The sequence below is a fragment of the Periplaneta americana genome, chromosome 7, assembly GCF_040183065.1.
Source record: "Periplaneta americana isolate PAMFEO1 chromosome 7, P.americana_PAMFEO1_priV1, whole genome shotgun sequence".
NCBI classification, from domain to species: domain Eukaryota; kingdom Metazoa; phylum Arthropoda; class Insecta; order Blattodea; family Blattidae; genus Periplaneta; species Periplaneta americana.
In genome coordinates, this window is record NC_091123.1 from 46,360,686 (window position 1) to 46,381,026 (window position 20,341).

Sequence of the window (20,341 nt, forward strand, 5' to 3'; positions counted from 1 at the left end):
AGAACGGTATCTTAGTTATCAAAATGTTCTGGTTCTATTATATGATATTACCTATGGTTATATAAATATAAAAAACAAAAATTCTCAAATAAATTTGCATTTCTAAGAAACATAAAACATAACAATATCTTTTTACTTAAGATTGCACACTTGAACTTAAACATATGAAAATAAATTACTATCCTTTTAATAAGGGCGTAGTAATTAAATAAAGACTGGGGAACGGTTTATTATATACTGAAAGGTAGAGATGATGTTTCAAATAGGCTACTTGATTGTTTATACATATATAACAGTTGCCAAAGTAGGTAAAAATTCAGTCGGGTGTAAACAACTGTGGGGATTCAGGACTGCTTGACTTCGGGACTTCGGGAGTGATCAAACTCGAGTCTCGGAACACTCACAACCAGTCTTTACGTCAAGGACGCGACGTAATACAACATTGTTGTGCGGGTTTTCGGCTTTGCGGGCGCTGTTTGAATAGCTTTCTCGATCGTTGTTAATCTCTAGTACATACTAACGGATTTCATTCGCAGTATTTTCCCATTCGTCTTTGACGGTTGAGTTATTACGAGCGGTTGAAACTCTGTAAAATGAGAAAAAGTGTTACATGTTTTCGGGTTATAATTTAAACACTGTAGAATTTTATGTTTTTAATAAAACAAACAACATATTTGGATAGATCACTCTTTATTCTTTCATTTACACACATGCGACATGTGTTAACATAGGCTATTATCATCCAAAGGCGAAGTTGCTTCAGTGTTGAGCGAAAATCTGACCATTTCATCCTATAGATTCTCAAATAATAACGTTATTCAACGTTAAAAGATTACATCACCAAAATGACGTAACTTTAAGTGAAAGTAATGGTTTTAAGTTATAACTTGATATCACATACCTCAGTATAATATATCAATGGTTATATTATGTTGGAGTATATGTTCACTATTGATATCATGATTGCTTCCATAGCTACTTTAAATTAAATATAAAGGGTTGAATAATACTCTTTGTGGTCTCTGCCACTCGTCCGTACATTACACGCAAATTAACACCATAGAGTAGAGTGGCACTTGGATTTAAATAGGCGTCGATTACAAAGCTTTGTGCTCGCATTAATCATCATTGCAATTCAGTATTACGAATTTCATATTGCCTTGTGTTGAAATTTTATGCACGGGAGTTTACGGGAAAAGAATTCATTTCGTAAAATATAATAATAACGTTGTGCTACAAAACGGTTATCATCACCAAATTCGAGATTAAAACCAATAAGGTTTGTTCCGTATGGGAGATGGAGACAGATTGGCTGTAGAGGCACGTTGGCACACCAGTTTTATTTAGGTTGTTATACGATGGTTTGCAGCATCGCGCAGACAATATGATCCCTGCTTTATAAAGCATGCTCCACGCAAGCGTCAGACTTTTGTGGCAAGCGGTAGAAGAAGGAAGCCATAAAAGTTGTTTTTGCAGCAAGATAAGTAAATTTTCACCGTCTCGTGATTACTTTCTTACAGGGTACATATGTAATATTAGGTAGACTTTAAATACATAGTAGTAAAGTACATTTAATTGACTCTGTTTCGTGTTAATTTCATTTAGGTCATTCATTACTGTACTTTTTAACCCAAATCAAATAACTACACTAGAGGTAAGTTGGCACAGTTGTTAGGGGGCAGATTGGCACGGTGTTTAAGCTACTCCGCTGTATTACTTTAAATGATTACATATATTATACAATAGATAATTTACTTATTCATACAATTTGTTATTATATAAGTTAAATTTAATTGATTGTACATATAAAAAATATATGTTCATTGCAGTGAATGAGAAAATGAGGACTTTTAAAAAAACTGACAGAACAACTACTTCTACTGATAAGATGATGCTACGAGCTGTCAGTGCAGAAGTTTGGCCAAGAGGCCAAGGATTTTAATATCCAATTCCAGACTCCTACTCGGTATTGTAGGTAAGCTACGGATGAGAACATAAGGGAAAAATTGTCTATTGCGATATTTACTGACTCTCCAGTTAAGAAAGCACTAGAGGAGAGGATATCGAAAAAGGATAATTTCAACAAAAATACAAGAGCAGACTTTAGTAGTGAGAAAAGGAATCTTAAGACCAGTCGAGAGACAAAAAATAATTCAAGAAGGGAAAGTAACGAAGAAGACGGAGAGACATATTGCCTGTATTGTGTTAAATCTTACTCAGAATGTGCACCAAGTGACAGTGCCTGGAGCGTAAATTATGGCACATAAAAATTTTACAGAAGTAAACAAACTTTGCATAAACTCCTTCTCAGATATTTTTAATAAGAAAATATGACATATATAGAGTCCTTTACAAGTTCAAAATTAATTTTTCTACCTTATTTTTGTAGGATTCAGTTCTTCTTTTATCTGAGTGTTCAAGCTCCATGGTTATTTATGCGCGTTCATTGAATCATTTGCTTGTGTAAAGAAATAAATTATAAATTTTTAAAAAATCTAGCCTTACATGCAGTTTGCTCTTATTTAACATGTAGCCAATTTACCCCATACCATATGTCAATCTGCCTCCAGGGTGGGGTAAGTTGACTCAATATGCACGTTTCAGAATAATACAAAATTTCAAATTTAAATCGTGGTGAAATCTAAATTCAAATATCTCTCCACATAGCCGAAGAATCACGTAGAACGACCATCTTTGAGGATTTAATAAAATGCTATGCAAATGACAGAAAAAATAAAACGTAAAATTTGAACCAACCTGCCTCCCTCTCCCCTATACACATATTTTGGTTCTCTGAAAATTTTTTCGTTCTTCATCTCTTATTTCTTAGAGTGTTTCTTCGTGTGCGAGTAACTGGCATTTGTGTTATTTATAAAGATATATTCAAGGGTTTTACGACCTATAATTAGGAGGGGACGGCGCAATACTTCATAGATCTGAGTAATGCTTCTAATTCGTAATTCGTGGAACTAATACTTTGGAGTGACAGCTGTGTTCCTCAAAATAGGAATTCCCTGATTTTTTTGCTATAACTTCTTCCCTTAAATATAATAGTGTCATAAGAAAAATTACAATGAAGTTCTCAACTCCAGGACATTCTTGTACTCAAGAGGTTGATAACATCCATTAAAACATGGAGAAATATCTAAAAAAAACTGAAGTTTTGTATTCAGTTTCTCTAATTAAATTTCTTCCCTCTTGCAACAGGAGATTGCCTTATACAGTCATTCAGATGACAGTATCTGATTTCCACGACTGCCATACTCAAAGTAAAATATTTAATTGCAGTAACGTGCCGTACATGAAGGTGTCTCAGCTACAATTTCTTGCAGATGATCCCTTCAGCATTTACGTCAGCATAAGACATGTCATGGAGATCAGGCATGGAATAGAGTCGGATTGCTCAACAGTAGATACTTTAAAACCAACATCTATAAAGAGCATATCCAACTTTCAAAAGCAAAAACTACAGCTCCAGGGAAAAATAGGCTATATCGAAGGAAAATACTACAGACTTTCAATCAATAATGAAATGGATGCCTACTGTCGATGTAGAGTTCAACAAAACAATTTTGAAATAAATAACTTTATGATTTTGAAGTCTTCAGAGTATAAAGCGTATGTAAATTGATAAAATATCAGTATATTTCCTTTAATTTGTGCAATAACTCATTAATGCCTAATAAAGAAAATTATGATCTATAATTTTTTATATATTTTGTCAAGCATTATTATATATACTTCATCCCGCATTTAGTCCCTAACCTTAAATTGTTCTTCTGAAAAATTTACTAAAAGTCAGATAGAACCTTCTGGTTATAACAGCGAATAGGGATTATAAAGAATGAACACTTCGCGTGGTACCTTTGCTGTAGCTTAACTGATTTCAATGACCTTCAAGCCAGCTAGAGCGTGAGATTCTGCTTTCTCCGTAGAGTAGGCGCTGACATCACACCAACTAGCAGTCGACACAGCGGAAATATAACACACATGTACACTATGTACTCAAAATAAATTGGATCCATAAAATAATAAATCCGTCATTAACTGTAAGGTCTAGACTCTAGAGTTCCTTTATAATGAGAGTTGAGACATTGACCCCAACAACAATTAAAATACGTAATGATTTGATAGCACTGAAAATGGAAAAGCAAAACTCTTATGAGAAGTAAAACCATATACCTATATTATATTACATACAAATATTAAACGAATTTGATACATAATTTTATAATGTATTATATTATTTTATAATATAATTTATTATATCTGAAATATAAAAAAATATTATTACAACTAGTTCGTCACTGAGAAATAAGGAAAAGCTGTTAACTTGAATTTATTTGAAGCAAAGCGTTACTGGATTATGCAATAAGGTAGGCGATGTTTGAATCCTGTGTCTCAACTCTATTCTCATTTATTATCTTAGCTTATGCTCGATTACACTAACCTCTAGCGCTTGAAAGTAGAACTAAACGCTTGCGCACAGAGAAACAAAACACAGGAAAATTCGCTCAGTGTCCATTCTTTATAATCCCTATTCGCTGGTTATAACTTCACGAAATATTATTCAATAGTAGTCACTACAACTTTCATTTATCAATTTCTGTACTATATAATTCATGGCCTACTGTAACAGTTTACGATTTTATACATGTTTCATTACTTACTCTACAGTACAGAATTTAAATACTAATTTCAGCCAATAAAGAATTGCCTTACAAGTGCAAAATCATTATTAGCTGCTGTTGAATAATTAAAACAGTGTCAACGTCTTTTAAAGTTACTATAAATCTTAGAACTCTTTTTCTCAATTTTATTACAGCGAAATACTATTCAATAGTATTCACTACAACTTTCATTTATCAATTTTCTGTACTATATATATCATGGCCTACTGTAACAGTTTATGATTTTATACATGTTTCATGACTTACTCTACAGTACAAAATTAAAATAATAACCTAATTTCAGCCAATAAAGAATTGTCTTACATGTGCAAAATCATTACCAACTGCTGTAAAATAGTTAAATTTGAGTCAACGACTTTTAAAGTTACTATAAATCCTAGAACACTTTTTCTCAATTTTTATTACAGCGAAATATTATTCAATAGTAGTCACTACAACTTTCGTTTATCAATTATCTGTACTATATACATTATGACCTACTGTAACAGTTTATGATTTTATACACTCTAATTACTCTACAGTACAGAATTTAAAGAATAGCCTAATTGCAGGCAATAAATAATTGTCTTACATGTGTCAAATCATTACAAACTGCTGTTGAATAGTTAAAATAGTGTCAATGACTTTTAAAGTTACTATAAATCTTAGAACTCTTTTTCTAAATTTTTATTACAGAGAAATATTATTCTATAGTAGTCACTACAACTTTCATTTATCAATTTTCTGTACTATGTAAATCATGGCCTACTGTAACAGTTTATGATTTTATACACGTTTGATGACTTACTCTACAGTACAGAATGTAAAGAATAGTCTAATTTTAGCCAATAAAGAATTATCTTACGTGTGCAAAATCATTACCAACTGCTGTTGAATAGTTAAAATAGTGTCAACGACTTTTAAAATTAAGTATTGGTTATTTTAAACAAAATTATGTTTAAGAAAGGGAAAACATATTAAAAAACGTTAAAAATAAACAAGCTGTTAATTTAACATTTGTTAAGCCAAATTAAACCTTACTTGGAGAAACTGACCATGAGTCTGCCCGGTCAGCGCGTCTGGCTGCGAAACCAGGTGGCCAGGGTTCGAATCCCGGTTGGGGCAAGTTACCTGATTGAGGTTTTTTCTGGGGTTTTCCCTCAACCCAATACGAGCAAATGCTGGGTAACTTTCGGTGCTGGACCCCGGACTCATTTCACCGGCATTATCACCTTCATTTCATTCAGACGCTAAATACCCTAGATGTTGATAAAGCGTCGTAAAATAACCCAATAAAAAAAATTGAGTCTGCCATTAAAACTAAGTCCTTATATCTCCACGCCTATCCTGTTTATTGATTTCTTCCATGACGTCTCCGTTTCTGTTACGCATAAAATACGACATTTTTTCCCGTTTGTGCAACAAAGACGTAGTCAGTTGAAGAATGTTAAAGAGATAATCAATGCAGTACTGATATCGAAATAACTGTCAGAATTTTAGTGTCTATTTTCCCGTGATCACTGATCATATGTAACATAGAATCACCAGGTTTGCTTTCCTCTTTGCTCTCTGATACGGTCAGTGTTGATTTATTTACAGAAAAGAATGATAATCGCTATGCCAACGAGAATTTTGTTCGAAATCCTGTAAGGAAAGTAAATTAAAACGGAGAATCAAGTTCTAAATATTTAGAAATGTTTGCGGATGATACTATTGCACGGTTGGTAATTTACGTGAAGTCGGAGTCTCTGTAGGAAAAGTATGCGACTCAAGCATAGAAACACAAGCAAGGCACCGCCAAGCCGATATGTGGTGGAGAATTCTTGTGCCAAGAATGTAGAAAATTTGCTGCAAAATACCTTGAGGGATAGAACTGTGCTTAGACTTTCGCAATTAAAGAACCACATAATATCCATGAGATCCGTTGTTATCTTCAATTCTGATAGATTAAGGATGTTCCATACTCTCGAATACCTTTACTCGTCACTAAAGTTAAGCATGTAAATTATTTTCATTTACAGTTTTACTTAATAATTGCTGGATTACTATAATATTAACTGTTAGGCTCTCAACAATGATAAACGTATGCTGTTATGAACCCAGAACATTGAAGAATATACGGTATACCAGAACACAGATCATCTTACATTGAGTAGCCATTGAGATTATTGAGAAATAGCGTAGTAATTTTAATGCGCCATCTCGCTATGGCGATATTTTTCTTTATGTCTTTACGCATCAAATAATATTGACAACTATCTATAGAGTCTACTGAAATTATCGTATCTATAAGAGGCGTTCCGTAAGAGAAGAGCGAGCTCACCAAGGGTCGAATTTTTTTTTTCTTTTACTCCTCCGAATATTTAAGACATATCTACAACTTAAGCCTGGCAGACGTTGGCGGGCTCTCCCTTGTTACATCGAAATTATCATTGTTTGTAAGGTTGGAGAAACTGCGTAGTCTGTGACAGGTTCATAACATTCATATTACCACAGTCTACTATATACAGTCACGAAGCTTGAGGTTTGAGGGTGCTAGAAACAACAGACTGTGACGGTTATATTTTGCATTGCCTGTAATGAGGCGATATTAGCGATCCTAGTGGTGAGCAACTATCTAATGTTTACATATTTACTACGTATTGAGCTTCGCGATTGTATGTACTAGACTGTGATATTACTCCGTACGAGAAGGCGAATACGCCACTCCGCCTGAAGGCGCGCGCCATTCATTGTCTCAGTGTTGTTGTAACCACACAGGCGAGTACAACCGTAGTGAGGAATTGCGTGTATTTATGGACATTGTAATAGCTTAGTATGAGTAATAGTGACAGTGATAATCAACCAGGCATATCTGGTTATTGTAGAGAACATGAGAGCCATGTCGAAAAATGGATAAATGTACAAGCAAAGATTAAAAGGAACAAAAGTGAATCGTACATTACTACGAAAACATCTCGACATGTGCAAGCTCGCGGTATAGGCCCGCCATGTACTTGTGGGTGCTTCAACGCATTAGGTATAGAGAAAATACAACGTGTATTTCGCAATTTATGGAAATTGGGTGATTATGACCTCCAGAATGCGTATATTTCAAAGCTCGTAACCAGTGTTGATGTGAACAGATGTCGCATTAAGAACAGGTCGACCTCTCCCAGCTGTTTTGCCTAAGAGGTACCATGTCATGCCAATAAAGCTCACTTCTGATAAAGTAAAGGATCTGAAAGCTCTCCTTATCTATGTGCCACAGAACGTTTCTGGATGACGTGATCAGCAACCAAAACATGCAACTAGCAGTGACCGACTCAGAGGAACATCCTCATGAAGATGATGTAATGGATTATTAGTACCTCTGTTCCCAAAACAAGTGAGACCACTTTTGATAGCAAGGGCAATAACATTGACAGGCATCTACTTATTTTTGTTTATTAATAATTTCAGACTCTTTGTAAATGTCACATCAGAGTGCGATTAAATGTTTTTATTTATTATTATTGTTATTATTATTATTATTATTATTATCATCATTAATGTCTGCCATTGTTGAGTTCATTCTATGCCCTTTACTTTTTCTAATATACTGTTTTCAAATTATTCTCATAATACAATATACTTTACATACTTTCACTCGGTAATGAGTTTTGGAATAATATTCTGGGGAAATTCCACAGATAGTAACAGTATATTCCTATTACAAAAAAAAAAAGCAATTAGAATTATAGTAGGTGCCAAATCTAGGGAATCTTGTAGGACTATTTTCAAAAAACTACAAATAATGCCCATGGCTTGTCAGTATATATTTTCATTAATAATCTTCCTCTTATGTAATCGTGAAAACTTTGTAATTAATTCAACAGTTCATAGCAAAAATACACGTCAAAAAATGACTTTCATACTCCATCGGCAAGTTTATCGTGCTATCAAAAAGGAGTGCGTTATATGGCAGTAAAAATGTTTAATAGCTTTGCTATCGATATAAAAAATGAAACTCAGAACATAAGATTATTTAGGGCCAAATTAAAGAAGTACCTAATTTCTCACACCTTCTATTCTGTAGGTGAATTCATGATATTCAATAGCGCTTCATGAAATTGATACTAAAACTTTGTGTTGTACTCGTAGACTATATTGTAAATCTCTTCTGTATATATTTCATCTAGACTATGACTATAAATTAAGACTTTATAATAGTATTAAGTTTTTTTACTTGTTCCATATTCTAGCTTTAAAGCAATGTATGAATACCATGGAATGTTAATAAATACAATACAATACAATAATTGATGAATTCATAATTATCTTTATTAAGTTGAAATATTAAATTTGACATTTAATTGCAATTTCAATCAAGGTTTTAGTTTTTCACTGTACAAAGTAATCATCATTATTTACAGACGTGTCCTTGGCGGCTTCACCCTTATCTCGTTTACAGGTAAAATACTTTGAACATCGATTATCTCTAAAGGTACATTTGCCGGGTTCGCCCTTCTCTTACGGAACGCCTCATATGATCTATTGTCTACTAAAATTTGTCGGGTTGCGAGTTTTTGAACCAAAACTATAAGCTAATATAGAAATTACCTAGTACAGTAATTTAAGGAGCATAATAAATTACAATAGTTGAAATGAATGGAATTTTGGAAAGGGGAACTACAACTCAGCACTGCGACCATTCAAGATCTATTGCATTAACCCTCAAGCTAGACGCATTCCCATACTCAGACAGCTGACTACACTGAAGTTCACTGCGTACCCAGGTTTCGAACAGGCAACCCACTCGTCCCTGGACCAGCCCCCTTTGTGCATCGCCAGAGGACGTTTGGGGAATGCTATAGAATGATGATGCAATGGAGCAATGTTGACGGAATGATGTAGATGCCTAATATGCAGCAATGGGAGAACGAGAAAATCTCAACTGTGATCTTGGCAATGAAAAATCTCAGACCTAACGAGACTCGAGCTCGAACTGCCTGCATGATAGGCTGAAGGCCTGAGCACTGATCCATAGGAGGGGGACAATTAACAATAGTATATGAGCAGTCCTTTAAGTTAACAAATCATCTCCCACAAATGAGAAATTAAGCAGATTAAAGTGGTACACAGTATTCTACACTGCAGATTATTTCATGACAGTGGAAAATCAGAACAAAGACAACTTGATATTTTGTGCGAGATCGTGCGTATTTGCTTGGTTTCCGCACAAAACCAATCCGCGGAAAGTGTAAAATTCCACATTCTATATTCCCAACCTAACACACATAACAATTTACCTCTTCTTACCGCTTAAGTGACATATTGATTTTACTGCTTTAGGCTTTTAACATATTATTTTTAGAGACGTTCAATATAGTAATAATTATAAATTGGAAACTTACCACTGCAATTTCACCTAAATTGCGCTATTAATTATTGTTTTTAAATATTTGGAAAAATTAAGTAAACTCTACAACTCCACTAAAGTTACTGCATTCGTGATGCAAGTAACATTAAGGAAGCCGTGAAAAAAATCAACAAACTTGCCGATGTTATTACTGCAATATGTTATATAAATAATATTGTTAAAATATTAAAATGAAAAATAAATCATTACATAACCTTACCGTTTGTTTTAAGTTCGCATTTATAGACTGGGGGGGGGGGGAAGACAGACGTATATCACGGCCTGCTGGAGTATAGTAAACACAGCAAACATTTTAAAGCAACAATGTTGAAGGTAGATATTTTTGTTTTGCAAATTTGCCGTCATTGAACAGAAACCAAGATGGAGATTTCATTGCAACTAATTATAAATTCCTCTTTGAGGTATGTAATAAACGATCTTCGCACAAAATAATGTACGATACACGAGCGTTATGTTTTCTTTCAATTCTCGGAAATTAAAAAAGCTCAACTACGTTTCGCTTTTTCAAACTTTTCCTCGAACATGAACTCTTCAACATACCGCTCTTGTAACGCATATTACTATTACACAATTTGTTGTTTATTCTGGTCGTGTGGTAAAGAAAGCCTATAGTCTTAACTCCACCAGATTAAATAAATAAATAAATAAATAAGTAAATAAATAAGGAAGTAAATAAATAATTAAATAAGTAAGTAAATAAGTAAATAAATAGATAAATAAATAAGTAAATAAATAAGTAAATAAATAAATAAGTAAATAAATAAATAACTAAATAAATAAGTATATAAATGAGTAAAAAATAAGTACATAAATAAGTAAATAAATAACAAATATGTAAATAAATAAGTAAATAAATAAGTAAGCAAATAAATAAGTAAGTAAATAAATAAGTAAAATAAGTACATAAATAAGTAAATAAATAGATAAGTAAATAAATGAATAAATAAATAACAAATATGTAAATAAATAAATAAGTAAATAAATTAAGAAGCAAATAAAGAAAGAAATAAATAGATAAATAAATAAATAAACGTCTTCACAACAAATCTTAGGAGTTTGTAATAGATATTAAGTTACAGCTTGCATTTAGTTATTTTTATGTAGGAGTAAAATTTTCTGAAATATGGCATAGGAAGACAACCTTGCTGCAGCCGCATTGGTGTTTTCTCCATGTAGTCAAGGCTGTAAAGCCTCTTCATTCAACTCGCGCTAAAGTAACAATTTTTCTCTCATTTGCAAGTGACTAATCCCTAAATGACTTAATCCTTTAATGACATAATTTCAGTTACATTAGAGCTGCGCTCGGATGAGTTTTCAAGCTTGAAGCTTCCGTTGGGAACTGAAACACTCATAGCAGCTACATGAGCGTGTGACACTTTTAATTCTGGCTTACTAAACATTGTAGGTTCGAATCTCATGCATGTGCTGTTTTATTTAAGAGTTTATGTAAACAGCGTTGTAAAGAAAACTTTAAATTAACAGAAAATTTAAAAGGGATTGAATATTTTTAAATATATGGACATAAGAAAGAAATTAAGTTCTTTTTCACAATGATTACAGAATAATTGTTGTTTGTTATTAAACATATTAATCCCAACAACGGAAGTCCTAGTGAGAAAAATTACAGTATTGTTAAATGACCCGAAATTATATGCATCACTTCGTAATAATAATTTAGAATAGGCCGTAATAGAAACAAGGTTCTTCTAACATTAATATATTAATATGCAAATTGTTTTAGTACTAGTAATGCAGTTATTTGATTACTTGTCTCCTTAAAGCTCATTTTTAGTACTAGTAATGCAGTTATTTGATTACTTGTCTCCTTAAAGCTCATTTTTAGTACTAGTAATACAGTTATTTGATTACTTGTCTCCTTAAAGCTCATTTTTAGTAATAGTAATGCAGTTATTTGATTACTTGTCTCCTTAAAGCTCATTTTTAGTAATAGTAATGCAGTTATTTGATTACTTGTCTCCTTAAAGCTCATTTTTTGTACTAGTAATGCAGTTATTTGATTACTTGTCTCCTTAAAGCTCATTTTTAGTACTAGTAATGCAGTTATTTGATTACTTGTCTCCTTAAAGGTCATTTTTAGTACTAGTAATGCAGTTATTTGATTACTTGTCTCCTTAAAGCTCATTTTTAGTACTAGTAATGCAGTTATTTGATTACTTGTCTCCTTAAAGCTCATTTTTAGTACTAGTAATGCAGTTATTTGATTACTTGTCTCCTTAAAACTCACTGCAAACATATACCTATTACATTTTTGTTACATCTTGGGTGCGTCGATATACAATATATTGTAAAAAATAGCCGTAGGCCATCTTCTTCACCTTCATTTTGTGATGTAATTTCTGACTAATTTCTCCATAGTGGCTACACCTGACTTCGTGGCATTGTAGTCGAGTATCATGATCAGGCAGCGCATTTTCGTTCACAAACAAATTAGGAAAGTTATCGGTAAGTATATCTTGGAGTTTCAGGGTTCAAACTCTAACCCCAAATGCTTACATCAGGACGCTACGAAATGTAAAACCTAGTTCGGTTAATAATAATAATAATAATAATAATAATAATAATAATAATAATAATAATAATAATAATAATAATAGAGCACGAAAATTGTAAGTGAGATTGCTACTAAATTGAAATGGTCTGCCCAGCTACTTTTTAAACATACAAACACATTAACATTGCGAAACTAGCGCTCTACAAAATATTAGTGTACATATGAGAGGAAATATAATTAGATCGATGATAATACTGAACTAGTAGGCCTATACAGTGTATAATACAGAGACATCATTTTATTTTTACTTGCATTTTTATTGTACCTGCATTTCTGAATGTACTTCACTCTCACCCCTTCACTAATGTCCTTGCTCCCGTCAGACGCACAAACTTACGGCCGCTGTTGCATTCGAAATCTTCAAGCAGTGAAGTAAACACTGCAGTGTATAGTGTGTTTCAGAAATATGGTTGCGTTTTCTATAGAAGAAAGAACCTATATTAATAATATCGTACTAAAAAATCATATTCAAGAAACGATAAATTCAATTTCAGAGAATATGCTTCAAAATGTTTTTAATAATATGCGTACTGAATTGAAGCCTGTATTGTAATGAACGGCAACCATTTTCAGCAACTTGTTTAAAAATTCAGATTAGCTTTTTTTTTAATTGAGGTGGCTAGAAGCAAAGGAATACTAGTCACATTTGTAATAACATGAGTCAAGTGCATCCAGTGTAAGCAAAAGTATCTAAAATTTTAGTAGCAAAGGGATATTTTAATCGCATCACACATTAAAATTTAAATAAAAAATTTCACCGATTTTACGAAAGCTTAAATATTTAAACCCCATTTTCTCAAAAGTAACTTAAGTGCACTTACAGCCCGTTACTTATGACCCCCGCAATTTAAATGCACTTTCTATATTGTATGATAACATCAATAATTAATATGCTAAATAAAGTAGACATTACATAACGAACATAGCCGCCTGAAAAGTTAAGTTTTTGAAAAAAAATGTTACTACTCTACTGTATTTTGATAAATTCCGTAAAAGTGATGATCAAACTCAAAATCGTAATATCGTATTTCCCTACAACATAAATGGATACACTACTTTTCTCTCCTCCTATACCTAGTAAATGATTTGTTTACATATTGCACTAGTAACATCAAACTCCTCTAATGGAAGGGGGAAACAGTGTTTCCGAGTATAGCCAGGTTAATGTTAAAAATGTTGGTAAAAATAAAGTGATATCCCTGTATATCGCGTTGTTCCTGCAATAACTCCTATGTGCAAAATATAAAAATTTTCACTAGGAAGAGAAAACACATTTATTCATCCTATGGCAGCCGTACATAGGAGACTGTGAATTCTTACATTTTCGAAACAAAGAAGTATAATTACATACAGGAGATTTTATTATTTGCTGTATCACTATTTAAGGTGAATTCTTACATTTTCGAAACAAAGAAGTATAATTACATACAGGAGATTTTATTATTTGCTGTATCACTATTTAAGGTATTTAATAAAGTAAAAATCTGAAAATCGATAAATATGTAACATAGGAATTATTGCAGGAACAACGACGATATATTATAAAACATATAATAGTAAATATGATACACATTAATTTTTATAATGTATAAATACAATACATACAATTAATTTATTTAATAAAATCAGCTCCGTTAGGGTAAACAGAAATATATATTCTGAAATTATGAAATTCATATCCTTTACCATAACCGTCAGTAAATATTTGTTTAATCTAAGAACATTTTTTCATACGTCACAAGACGTTAATGGGACACAATTCTAATAACAAAAATCAATATATAAATTAATTAATATTTACATTTTACACAGATAGGCTGTACGAAATACAGATCAAAATGAAATACAGTATAACACGGATTGATAAATTAAAGTAATATTAACACAGAAGTTTGAATGAAAATACGCAACTTATTCAGTATTGGAATCAGATCACAATGTAGTCGTAACTTGGTGTTTTACATCATTGACAATGGAGTGCCTGTATTGTACTAAGATTTATACTCTATGCGTGCCTGCTTTGCTTATGCATCCAAGTGAAGTAATCGATGTACCTATCAGAAGAAACTACTCGATCCGCTGTACGTTTGGGAACACAAATGCGCTGTCTGATCAAGACATGTTTTATTCCTTCACTGTTTTCTGTCCCTTCGAAGTGCATGGTATTGAGCAATATTATCATCTTGCCTTTTGTTTGGACAATAATAACGTATGGTAGTTTATTCTTAGAACGTAAAGACCGAGGAAGCAGAAATTTTGCCCTTTGTCAAGACAAATAATCTTTTTGGAAATTCTGAAAGATATTTTCGCATTGTTCCAAGTATGATCAAATGTTTTCTTTCTAACTCTCTTGATAGGTCCAAACTCGTAAAGAAATGTTCAGTTGCGATCTTCCTTCCACTTCCTTGTAAATTTTCTACCTTGTCCAAAACTAATTATTTTCCCTGATTTACTTATCTAGGTCCGTTCTCATTTGTTCCTGTAGGCCTATACATTTGTACATTCATGACGTAGTAATTAGTCTGTTACCTGCAGCTCATAACTGTATACCATATTTGATCTGTTTTGAAGACATATACTACCGGAAGGGATATCTGCTTCAGAAAGGCATCAATAGTTCATCAATGATAACATTCTTATAACGCCTAATCTAACGTGTTTGCCCATGTCTCAAACACATTCCTTATAGGAGACAGTTTAGCAGGACTACGATTCTGTATTTTATAAATTAGGTATTCAAAGTTATTTGATTTTTTAGGACTGTTAAACAATCAAAGTGCGCCAATTTTGTGTGGGGAAATTTGATACCCCAATGGTACTTATACAATTAATAGTTTTTCACATGTTCAAAATAAAGTAAAAAGCGAATCATCGCTAGATAGATCACACTCAAAGCAATAAAGTCAATTTATTTCAAAATTTTAAATAAGAAAACAGAAAAGGATACGCGACTTTGAATGTGCTCTTGGGGTCTTATATGATCCCATGGTAGTAGGGAAATTAAACATAGTTTACAGTATATTTAAGGAAAGGTTGAGAAGATTAGACTGAAAATGTATTGTAGGTGCAGTTTAAATATCTAAGTTGTGTCATGTAAATAATTAAGTTGATATATAATTAATTAAGATTATATGTAATTTAGTTGATATGTAAATAAATTAAGGTGATATGTAATTAATTAAGATGATATGTAATTACTCAAATTGGTTATAGTTGGGTGTAATAGAAGTACTTATAAGTTAGGTTTACTTTTGCTTACTGTAGGCGTTGTTATAGAATAGTTTTTATTTATAGACCTAGGTTTATTGAATCTATTTATTTATAGTTAGAAATAAATTCAGGTTTATTTATTATATTTTATTTTTCTTTTATTGCTGTTATTATTGTATATTATATATCACTGCCACCGGGTGTATACCCAATTGTAGTGTTAATAAATAGATACATACATACATACATACATACATACATACATACATACATACATACATACATACATACACAAACGACTTTCACTTTTCTGAATTCCCTTCCACAGCCTCACCCCCACCCACCCCAGCCACCCCTAACCCACTACCTGCTACTTCGACCAGTGCCCTGTTAAAATCGTCTTTCAGCTCGCATCCTAACACTTTAAAAGTAGCCCACATAAATTCTCAAAGCCTTCTCTGTCATTTCAATGAAGTTCAGTCTATTTTCTCTCCTTTGTCTCTTCATGCTATTCTTATCTCTGAAACGTGGTTGAAGCCTTCCCTATCATCTTCTCTAGTAAGTTTAGATAATTACACCCTCTGTAGAAATGACCGAATTGGTAAACGCGGAGGTGGTGTTGCGATATATGTGCGATCGGACTTACCGTTTAAAATTGTCTACCAGTCTTCGAATGAAGTCTTAGAACATCCTGAATATCTATTCATCGAAGTCGGTGCAAGCAACAAAAAGTGCCTCCTTGGAGTTGTATACAAACCCCCTAAATCAGGATTCTTAAGTGATCTTGAAACACCTTTGCTTAATCTTGTGCCTCACTATGACCATACTGTTATTTTAGGCGATTTCAATACAAACTTATTAAATTCAAGTAATTACGCTACAGTTCAACTTAAGAACATGTTTGAGTCTTACAATATATCCATCCTTCCTTCCGCAGCTACCCACCACACCCAGGAATCGGAGACACTTCTTGACATTATTGCCACGACTAATCCTCAGTTAGCATTAACGAATGGACAACTACCAGCGCCGGGTATCTCAGCACACGACATAATCTTTCTAGAATATTCCTTGTATTGTCCAAAATATAAACCTCACATCACATCATACCGTGACTTGAAGCATATTGAGCATGATAAATTAATCAACGATGCACTTAGCCTGCCTTGGACTGAAGTGTGGAATTTACCAGACATTGACGACAAAATCGAAAAATTTAACGACCTAGTAATCCAGTTATACGATAAACACGCACCCTTGAAAACCAGACGAGTTGGTAGACGCCCTGCGCCTTGGATGTGCGATGCCATAAAATTACTCATGACAGACAGAGACACTGCTTATCGTAAATACAGACGGAGCAAGGACGAATTAGATTTTAATACTTACAAAGTTTTAAGAAATAAATGTAATCAAGCAGTAAGAAATGCTAAATTACGCCATGCACATTCCCTTATTATACCATCGGTCAGTGCGAAAGAATTGTGGCGTAACCTTAATAACCTGGGTCTAACAAAAGCAAAGCCTCGGGTAGATAACATCAACTTGTCACTCAATAGCCTAAATGAACATTTCGTCACTGCTCCACCTGAACCATTACATAAAAAAGAGACTCTTGAATTTCTCAGATCTTGCCCCCAACCTGTATGGGATAAATTCTTCTTTAAATACATTAACCCGACTGACGTAATGAAGACGCTGCGATGTATGAAATCTAAAGCCCAAGGTGTAGACAATATAAATATCACTCTCCTGTATAAAATAATAGATGTGATTCTGCCGACCGTCACCCATATATTCAATGCATCTATTATGACTGGGTCCTACCCCTCACTCTGGAAAATGGCATTAGTGAAACCTTTACCTAAATCTAACACACCTTCTACAGTAAACCAATACAGACCGATATCAATTCTTCCCACTCTTTCAAAAGCATTAGAACATATTGTACACGGACAACTTACGAACTATCTCGACGAACACAAACTCCTCGATGACTATCAATCGGGTTTTAGGCATGGACACAGCACTACTACAGCCCTACTTAAAGTGACCGAGGACATCCGTGAAGCTATGGATAGGGGTGAAGTAACGGCACTAACTCTTCTCGATTTCAGCAATGCCTTTGGTTCTGTTGATATCGACTTGCTTCTTGCAAAGATGAAAACTTTGCACCTATCAGACAATACCTTGAGCTGGATGGACTCCTACCTACGGGACCGCCAACAGTGTGTTTCACTTGATAATCAATTCTCCCAATGGCGATACACAAAGGCGGGAGTGCCGCAGGGCTCCGTATTAGGACCACTACTTTTCTCTATCTACATTAATGACGTATCAAAGAACTTACAGTATTGCCGATATCACCTCTATGCCGACGACCTACAACTTTACATACATTCCAGACCCAATACGATCAATGAATCGATTGACAAGTTAAATTGTGACCTAGCCACTGTCTCCACTTGGGCGCCAATTTCGGACTCGCACTTAACCCAAGTAAGACTCAAGCCATAATTATTGGACATAAGCGTGTAGTTAACTCCCTTAATAACAGTAATCTTTCAGTTGTTACCCTTAACAACACGCTAATCCCTTATTCATCTGTCGTAAAAAATCGTGGCTTCTTTTTTGATAATAATCTAAGTTGGAATTTTCAAGTTAAAGAAACGATAAAGAAAATCTGTTCCTCCTTTCACTCTTTGAGTCGCTTGAGAAACTTCTTGCCCCAGCAACTAAAACTTACCCTAGTACAAACCCTAGTAATGCCGCACTTCGATTATTGTGACGTTTTGTTAAGTGATCTAAGTTCTGAACTGTCAGTCAAGTTACAGCGAGCTCAGAATATGTGCATCAGATACGTGTGCAACATCCGACAATATGATCACATATCACCGTCCTTCGCAAGTCTCTCGTGGCTCCGACTTAAAGAACGCAGAACTTTACACTCTTTGTCTTTACTCTTTCGAATTCTGCACACCTCAACACCAAATTACCTTTCGTCTCGTTTCTCTTATCTATACTCTAACCACGACGTAAATACCAGATCACTTATCTGTGGCACGCTAAATATACCTCTTCATAGAACATCTTGTTATTCCTCATCTTTTACAATATCCACCTCGCGTCAATGGAATTCCTTGTCACAAAGTATTAGGGGCTGCAAGACAACAAACACCTTTAAGAACAGCTTAAAAGATAACCTTATTAGCATTTCACTCCAATCATACTGATTTAAAATATTACTGACTACACTGTTGCTTTTTTTCTTTAGACATCATCCTGATTGTGCTGCATTTTCAAAATTGTCTCATAATAATCTCTTTCTATTATCTAATATAATTTGAAATATATTAACATTCTATGTATTTTAGTTTAATTCTGCTACCCAGTTTATTTCAGTGTTTAATTAATAGTTCATAGTATTTTGTTGTTTAATTCGTAAATAACTCTTGTATACATGTAACTCTCATCTAAATCAATTTGTTGAATTCTTTGTAAGTTCATGCATATGTATATACACTTTTTGCTGGTTGTGTGGAAGAGAAGGCCTTACGGCCTTAACTCTGCCAGCTAAAATAAATCATTATTATTATTATTATTATTATTATTATTATTATTATTATTATTACATACATACATACATACATACATACATACATACATACATACATACATACATACATACATACATACATACATACATACATACATATGTGAAATGACGTGGGGATTTTGAAAAGGACGATCCAATTAATGCAATAAAAATTGAAAATTACGTTAAACTAGCCGAAGTTTTTCTAGCATGGAAAAACTTGTTTTAGCCTTCGCTCAAGATGTTTCTCTAATACTCTACGTATATGCAACAAACACTATATCGCAGAGTCATACGTTCATGGAGCAAATAATCGTAAGAATTCATGATAGGCAGAGCTGACTCATACATACTCTTTCCACATACGGTGTTGTAAAATGAGCTGATAAATCTGCGAAAACTGACACAAGGCTTCGTTCCTTGCCTAACCGGGCTTTCACTGCCTTGTCATGTGTCTGGATTGCGACAATCCTCCGGTAAGGTCTGCGTTATTTCTAATGCGAATCGCATGTCAAACTCGGAAGTAATTCGCTTCACAAAGAAGATTAATTTCATATACGGCCCTGAGCTCCTGACGGAGGCTAATCCTGGTGCGACCGTGGACAGCGCTTTTCAAAACAATAACAAACAGGGATTTTGTGAACACGACATGACACATCCTCGGATGCCGCCGAGCCAAGGTGTTGAAGTGCACTCATACGAGGACAAAGACGAAACAATTTTATTAACGTTTTTTTTTTTTTGTTTGCCTTTTTCTTCGTCGCCATCATCATCTACACTTACATGATTGAAGGAGACCGATGCACCAACATTTAAGACGTGATTTTACATCTTAAATGTAACAAAATTGTATTACATTTTCCTTCCATGAAGAACGTTTAGCAGGGAAAGAA